The sequence below is a fragment of the Anser cygnoides genome, chromosome 2, assembly GCF_040182565.1.
Source record: "Anser cygnoides isolate HZ-2024a breed goose chromosome 2, Taihu_goose_T2T_genome, whole genome shotgun sequence".
NCBI lineage: Eukaryota > Metazoa > Chordata > Aves > Anseriformes > Anatidae > Anser > Anser cygnoides.
This window is the reverse complement of record NC_089874.1, coordinates 14,111,780-14,119,379: the sequence shown is the minus strand read 5'-3', so window position 1 is coordinate 14,119,379 and position 7,600 is coordinate 14,111,780. Positions and strand designations below refer to the sequence as shown.

Sequence of the window (7,600 nt, the reverse complement as noted above, 5' to 3'; positions counted from 1 at the left end):
TAAAACTTCAGGGAGTCTTTAAGAGAAAGGTGGATTTGAGAGACTTTATATTAGAGATTAGAGAACTATAGTGCTACTTATATCTGTGATAATGAATGATGATCTGGCTTCTGAAACAGAAGAAAAAATAAGAAATTATATTTACTATATGATTACCTGAACTTTCCTATTATCTTAAAGATTTTGTAATTCTTTTCAAAATAGTTGTGTGAATTCCGATAATAATAGAAATGTTTAAGAACTGTTTAAAAGAGAGACTTCAGCCTACATGCATTATCATACGTCGCTCTTCAAATTACAGGCAGACTACCTCCAAAACTGCCTATTGAACACCAAACTTTCAGAAACATTGTATTTATTTAAAGTTCTTTGTGTGTGTGTGTGTGTGTGTGATTATAGGCAAGATATTTAAAAAAATACTGCAGAAAATTGCACAAAAGTTTGTTTTTGCACTTACTAAAAACTCTTAATTTTTTTTTTTTTTTACATTTTACATTTTTTCCTGATTTAAGAGAGTGTGTATTTTAACTGTTATTTTCAAGTCTATTTTATAAGCTGAATTCAAAGTATTCCCCTAAAACTACATATAGCAGGACATTGTTGTTTTCACAGAGCATTGTGTTGCAATATCGCAACGCATGTAGGATGAAATGCACCCCTCCCATCATAAATATTGATTATCAGAACATTTTGTTTTGAGATCGCCCCCAAAGACTGAAGCAATAAGATTTACGTCTGTATTTAGAGGGTGAGCTGTGTTGTATGGGGACTGCCCCTTTGTGGATGTTTGTACAAGGCCTCTGCTGGGGAGAGTTTGGTTTCCATAACGTAAGTCTATGCTTTAGATCTCTTTCCAGTGCCTCTATCACACCTCATGCATCACCTTTGCATCTCTGTGTTTAAATGTTGAGGCCAATTGATTATTCCACCTATCCCAGTAATTTCCCCAGCTCTGCTTTTCTTGGTGAGCAACTTGGTGATCGCACCTCTATAGATTGTGTTTGTAGACATGTTATGGAGGTCAAGGCACAGAAATAGGTCAGTGATTTATTACAGACTCCAATTCGAGCTTAGAAAAATCTCATTAGTACATTAATTTTCATTAGCAGGAGTGATTCAGAGAAGTGGTGAGTGGCGGGGCAGTTCGTGATGCATTTCGGGAATTACAGGATTCACTAAATGTTGCTGCTGCGTATCAAAAAGTGCCTGTAGCCAAAAGTCTTAGAATAAAAGGTAAAAAATGGCAAGAAGACAGTCAGAAAAGTTTTTTTTTTTTTCTCCTATTTTTTTTTTTTCTGTTGGGAAAAGATATTAAATCTTGTAGAAAAGTCAAAAGCTTACAAGTCAATAGTTAACTTTTGAGTCAGTCCAAACCCAGGGGGAAAGCCTGTGGACAGATCAGAAAATGTGGTCGCTGTGATCACTACAAACAGACAAGTGGTTTGGCCTTACCAGGTTCAGTGAGTCTAGTGTTGAAGACATACAAGTTAACTAACAAAGAACAATCAGTGTGAACTGGCCTTTTGCAATGTAAATAAAACAGCAGCAGCATCCATCTGGTTGTTATTCTGGAGGATAACATATGCAATTTGATATAATGGATCAACACAAAAGACCATGTTTACTTTTTAACTTCATAAGGAAAAAAGATGAAACTTGTGGCGAGCCTGGAAACATCCCAGTGCAATCAAGAACCTTGCTGATGCAGGTGTTCGGTTTCTTAAACAGGAGTGACAAAGGCAATTGTCTTTACAAAAGCATGATCAAAACTGTCCAGATAATGATCCAGATAAGGCTTTGTTGGCATCCTCAGTTGACTGTGTGTTGTGCTGTTTTCATTTTGGTTTTCAGTCTTCCCAGTGTGATCTGAATCACAGTCAGATGTTGGGAAAACATCTCTTCTCCAAGCATGTGAAGGATAAGAAGGTGATCAGGAATAGTCAGCATGGATTCACCAAGGAGAAACCATGTTGTGGTGGTTTTACTCGGGTGGGCGGCTGAGCTCCACCACAACCGCTCTCTCACTCCCCCTCCTCAAAGAGGAACGGGGAGAAAATATGATGAAAAATGCTCAAGAGTTGAGATAAGGATGAGGAGATCACACAGTAATTATCGTGACGGACAAAACAGACTCAGCGTAGGGAGATAGTGAGATTTATTACCTATTACTAACAAGCTAGAGAAGTGAGAAACAAAGGAAAGAAACCAAAAGCACCTTCCCCCCCATCCACCCTCTTCCACCTCCTCCCCCCGAGCGGCACAGGGGAACAGGGGAATAGGGGTTATGGTCAGTCTGTAGCGCTTCTTCTCTGCCGCTCCTTCTTGGTCACTCTCGTCCCCTGTGCTGTGGGGTCCCTCCCATGGGATGCGATCCTTGTTGAACTGATCCAACGTGGGCTGCCCACAGGCAGCAGTTCTTCAAGAACTGCTCCAGATATGGGTCCGTACCATGGGGTCCATCCCTCAGGAGCGAACTGCTCCAACCTGGATCCCCCACGGGCAGCATCCCGTGCCAGGTCACCTGCTCCTGCGTGGTCTCCTCTCCACAGGCTACAGGTCCGGCCCGGAATATGCTCCAACAGGGGTATTCCACAGTCCACAGTCTCCGTCGGTGCAGGTCCACCTGCTCCACCGTGGTCTCCTCCACGGGCTGCAGGGTGGAACCCTGCTCCACCGTGGTACTCCATGGGCTGCAGGGGGACAACCTGCTTCACCATGGTCCTCACCACAGGCCTCAGGGGACTTCTGCTCTGGCGCCTGGAGCACCTCTCCCTCTCCTTCTTCACTGACCTTGGTGCCTGCAAGGCTGTTTCTCACTCCTCTCACTCTCCCAGCTGCTGTGTGGTGCAGCATTTTTTTTTTTTTAACCTGTCTTAAATATGCTCTCACAGAGGCGCAAAACAACATCACTTATTGGCTCAGCTCTGGTCAGCAGTGGGGCCCTTACCAAACATGGGGCAGCTTCTAGATCCTTCTCACAGAAGCCACCCCTATGGCCCCCTGCTACCAAAACCTTGCCACGTAAGCCCACTACACATGTCTAACCAATCTGATATCTTTCTATGATGATATGACTAGCTGGGTGATGAGGGGAGGGCGGTAGAGGTGGTCTACCTTGACTTCAGCAAAGCTTTGACACTGTCTCCCATAACATTCTCATAGACAAGCTCAGGAAGTGTGGCCTCAATGAGTAGACAGTGAGGTGGATTGATAATTGGGTGGATGGCAGAGCTGAGAGGGTTGTGCTTAGAGGTGTGGAGTCTAGTTGTAGGACAGTAGTTAACGGTGTTCCCCAGGGGTCAATACTAGGTCCAATGTTGTTCAACTTATTCATCAACGACCTGGATGATGGAACAGAGTGCACTCTTAACAAGTTTGTTGATGACACAAAGCTTGGAGGAATGACTGATACCCCAGAGGGCTGTGCTGCCATTCGGAGGGACCTCAACAGGCTGGGGGTTGGGCCATGAGGAACCTCATGAAGTTCAACAAGGGCAAATGCAGGGTCCTGCACCTGGGGAGGAATAACCCCAAGCACCAGTACAGGCTGGGAGCTGACCTGCTGGAGAGCAGCTCTGCAGAGAGGGACCTGGGAGTCCTGGTGGACAGCAGGCTGACCGAGTCAGCAATGTGCCCTTGTGGCCAAGAAGGCCAGCAGTATCCTGGGGTGCATTTGGAAAAGTGCTACCAGCAGGTCAAAGTAGGTGATCATCCCCCTCTACTCAGCCCTGGTAAGGCCACAGCTGGAGTACTGTGTGCAGTTCTGGGCTCCCCAGTACACTGGGGCTAGTCCAGAGGAGGGCTATGAAGATGGTTAGAGGACTGGAGCACAAGGACAGGCTGAGAGACTTGGTCCTGTTTAGCCTGGAAAAGAGAAGACTGAGGGGAGATCTGATCAATGTGCATAAATATCTGAGGGGAGGATGTCGAGGGGTTGGAGCCAGTTTCTTTATAGTTGTGCTCAGAGAGAGGATGAGAGGCAATGGGCACAAACTGAAGCACAGGAAGTTCCAGCTGAATATGAGAGGACATTACTGTGAGGGTGACAGAGCACTTGAACAGGTTGCCCAGAGAGGTTGTGGAGTCTCCTTCTCTGGAGATATTCAAAACCTTCATGGATTCCATCCTGCGCAATGTGCTCTAGGTGATACTGCTCAATAGGGGGGGTTGGACTAGATTACTTCAGAAGTCTCTTCCAACCTTGGCCATTCTGTGATTCTGTGATTCTGTGATTCTGTGAAAAGCTGAATGGGATGTGAAAAGTGTTGGACAGCTATTCCACAGTAAAGTCATCTCCCATTCACGCCAGAGATCAGTTCTTTCTGCTACTGCAGGCTTTCTTTGCAAAAGCAAAAAACCCACCTTGACTCTTTGTGCCTCAGGTTCCTTCAAAGAAGCTCAAGGTCCTATTGGCTGTCTGCTCTACAAGGCAATTGACGGCATTAGATTGCATAGACTGCCAGTTGCTCAATGCTGTAGCAAAAAGGGCTTAAGATATAGACAGTACATCACTTCAGCAAGTTATTTTATGCTATAATTAAGAGAACCAGGAAGTAGATTTGTGGGTGTGGCTACAAGAGAAAACACTTCCCTTGACTGTGAAAGAAGCACATTTATTTTCATCCGTGGAGGATGTGATCCACAAAACTGGATCAGGGTTTTATGTGGTTCCCATGTAACAGGATTGGAGATCAAAACACATCTCCCATGCAAAGTAATTATGTTCTAGGGAAAGTCTGAGAGCATCCTATCAGTATTGCCTCATAGTATGAACTTCCACCCCTTGGCCAACAATGAACATTTGACTCCTGTCGCCTACCTCAAGGGTGGATACTCTAATTACTGAGTTACTGGGTGGGGTATGAAGGGAGGGTGAGACCATGTTTTATGTGGCTGATTGGGAAAGTCTGCTTGAGAATGCATCTCTGGTCAACCCACTAGGTTTGTGAGTTTACAAGATTTGGCAGGTGCACAGTGTTCAACAGCATTAGATTTGGCAGTGAACGTGTTCAGAAATAGAGTTCTAGGCAAAAAGAAAAGTGATGACAACATCAATGCCTTTGGACTTCAGCTCAAATTTTAGAAGTTAGGTTCTAGAGCAGGAGTTTTGACAAACTACTTTTGATGAAGTTTATGGGTTTAATCCATTGTTAACTGATAGTCCTCCTTATTTGATAATGTAGTATAGTATGAGTGTGTTAATAGTTAAAGATACATGTAACATATGCAATGGAAGTAATATGTACTATCAATATTATATATTATATATTATTACATATATTATATATATTGATACATGTATAGTTATGTCAGTCAGCTGCATTTAGATGCCACAAAAGGCAGAGATCTGAAGATGATAGCTGAGCACATCTGCTCAAATAATTTGACAAATTTAGATAAGCATAGTGAAAACAATCAAAACTATTTATATATGCCTCAGCTCATGGCTGCACCTTAAACAGCTAGCACATGGGGCAGCTGAACAACCTTTTGTTTCTGCCAAGCTGAACAACCTTTTGTTTCTGCCAACCAAAAGGTTGTCAAAAGTACAACCTTTTGTTTCTGCGAAGTAATCATTTGCTTTGAATTTAACAACTGAAGAGGCATTAATATGAACAGATGGAAATGTGATATTAATGGGTTACCAAAAATATTTGAACCAGAGAAAAGATTATCTTTCCAGTGAAGGAATGAGAGGTAATGATGGCTGAGCTACTTTTAAAGTCAGACACAGTGGATTATATTACAATAAAACTAATGTGCAAAGGACAGCAGATTGTTCTTCATAATGTATTTAGTTATTTACTGGGGTTTAGTTATTTATTATTATTTAATATTATTTAATATTAACTATTTATTATTTCGCAAACTAGCAAAGGAAATATTGGGCCATGCATATTTTCATGTAAAAAAATCAAAGCAGGAGACATATTTGACATTAATCAAAAAAAGATAAGTGGGTCTAGTACAGAGTAATGTTGTATAGCAGTCTGGATATAATGATCCCTTCTGGCCTTAGAAGAACTTGAATTTGCCATCTAGAGTATTTTATTTTTTCTTGTATTCCCTAATAAGCTAGAACTTCTCACTCTGTAGTGAAAAGGGAAAAAGCCTGAAGAAGCTGGCTTCTTTCAACATGAAATTAACCCACAGGCTTATTTTTGCAACTCCTGTATGAGATAATCCTTTTTAGCTACAGTTCCCAGAGACAGACTACTCTCTCATCTAATTGCTAGAGCATTTCCCCTAGAGATGCTGGTTCAGTCTCCCTGATACAAAATTGAAATTAAACTATTTTCACAGCACAAACAAGTATAGTACTCACTAAGCTAGAAATATAAAAGAGGAGAATCCTCCTTCCCTGTTTTTATGAGAGAAGACTGACCAGCCATACTATTCTTGGTGAAGCTAGGTCAAGTCTGGAAGTTATTCCTTCAACCCCAGGCAAAAATAGCTATTTTCTAAAGATCACTTTTTATAATAAATCTAAGAATATTATTATTTTTTTTAAATCAGGTTTTGTGAATCATATTTTTAGGGCAGATCTGCCTGGCCAGATAGGTATGGAGAAGCTCCCCATCCCAAGCTGGCCAGACATTTACTAGCTCTCTTTGGGGATATGAATATCTGTCTTAGAAACATATTCCTCAGAAAGATAGAAATGATGCACAGCTAGCATGATGTTCCTCCTCAGGTTGGGAAGAGGATTATTTTTTTTTTTCTGTCTGCATGCATTCATGTATGCATCTGCTTAGATATCCAACTCTCCTCATCCATCACATATGGAAAACCTGCGTTTGTTTCAGCATGGTAGATTTCATTTGGAGATAAATCTTCTAAAATTCAGATATTAGAATGTCCTCTATTGAATAGCTGGAAGCCTAATCAAGAATCAGGGTTAGCTATTCACTGAAGGACAAGGGGGCTACTTACTGTCCTCTGAGAACCAGGATTCTGTTGAGCAGTTGTGTTTGGGTCATAGATAAATGCTCTTCATACAATAATAATAGCAAGATATCTGCTACTTATTGCAAAATAAGATATATGGTCAGCACAGGCTGGGACTGCCTCAATAAAATTCCAGACTAGGATATATCAGAAAAGAGAAGAGGACAGATCTCAGCAAGATTCCTGTAACTCAGCCAGGTTTCATTAAATTCACGGGTAACTCCTAAGTGATCGATTTAGCCTATATTTTAAAAGAATTTCCTTACCAGCAGAAAGCATATAATGTCAAAATTTCTACAGGCAGTTTATGTGAAATTCTTTACAGCTGTGCAGCCGTGTCCAAACCATGTCCTTGCAAGGAGCCAAACAGTGCCATCCAAGGGAGTAGCCTGCCAACACAGGGTCTCCAGCTGGCCAGTGGAAAGGTCATCTTCTGATACTGCAGTCTATTGCTTTCCAGCTGAGGAACAGAAGGAAAAGCTAACGTTACTGATTATGATTCGCTATCAGTATTCACTTAATGGAATATGACTGTATGTTATCCTGGATTCTAGAGTGAACTTAAAAAAATTAATCCACACACACCTATATTTTCTTTCTCCTGGGATGTCCAAGCTAACTGACATTTTTCAAAAGTCATCTTTGAATCCTT

At 41.8% G+C, this 7,600-nt stretch overlaps 1 long non-coding RNA gene across 1 annotated transcript in view; it reads left to right on the top strand.

Annotated features, from left to right (window-relative positions):
- The first annotated feature begins 527 nt into the window (after nucleotides 1-527).
- LOC136790008 (uncharacterized) overlaps nucleotides 528-7,600 on the top strand; it is a 41,531-nt gene continuing 34,458 nt past the window's right edge. The window contains exon 1 of the long non-coding RNA XR_010829075.1: nucleotides 528-828. This is a non-coding gene — a long non-coding RNA (uncharacterized lncRNA). The remainder of the gene's footprint in view (nucleotides 829-7,600) is intronic.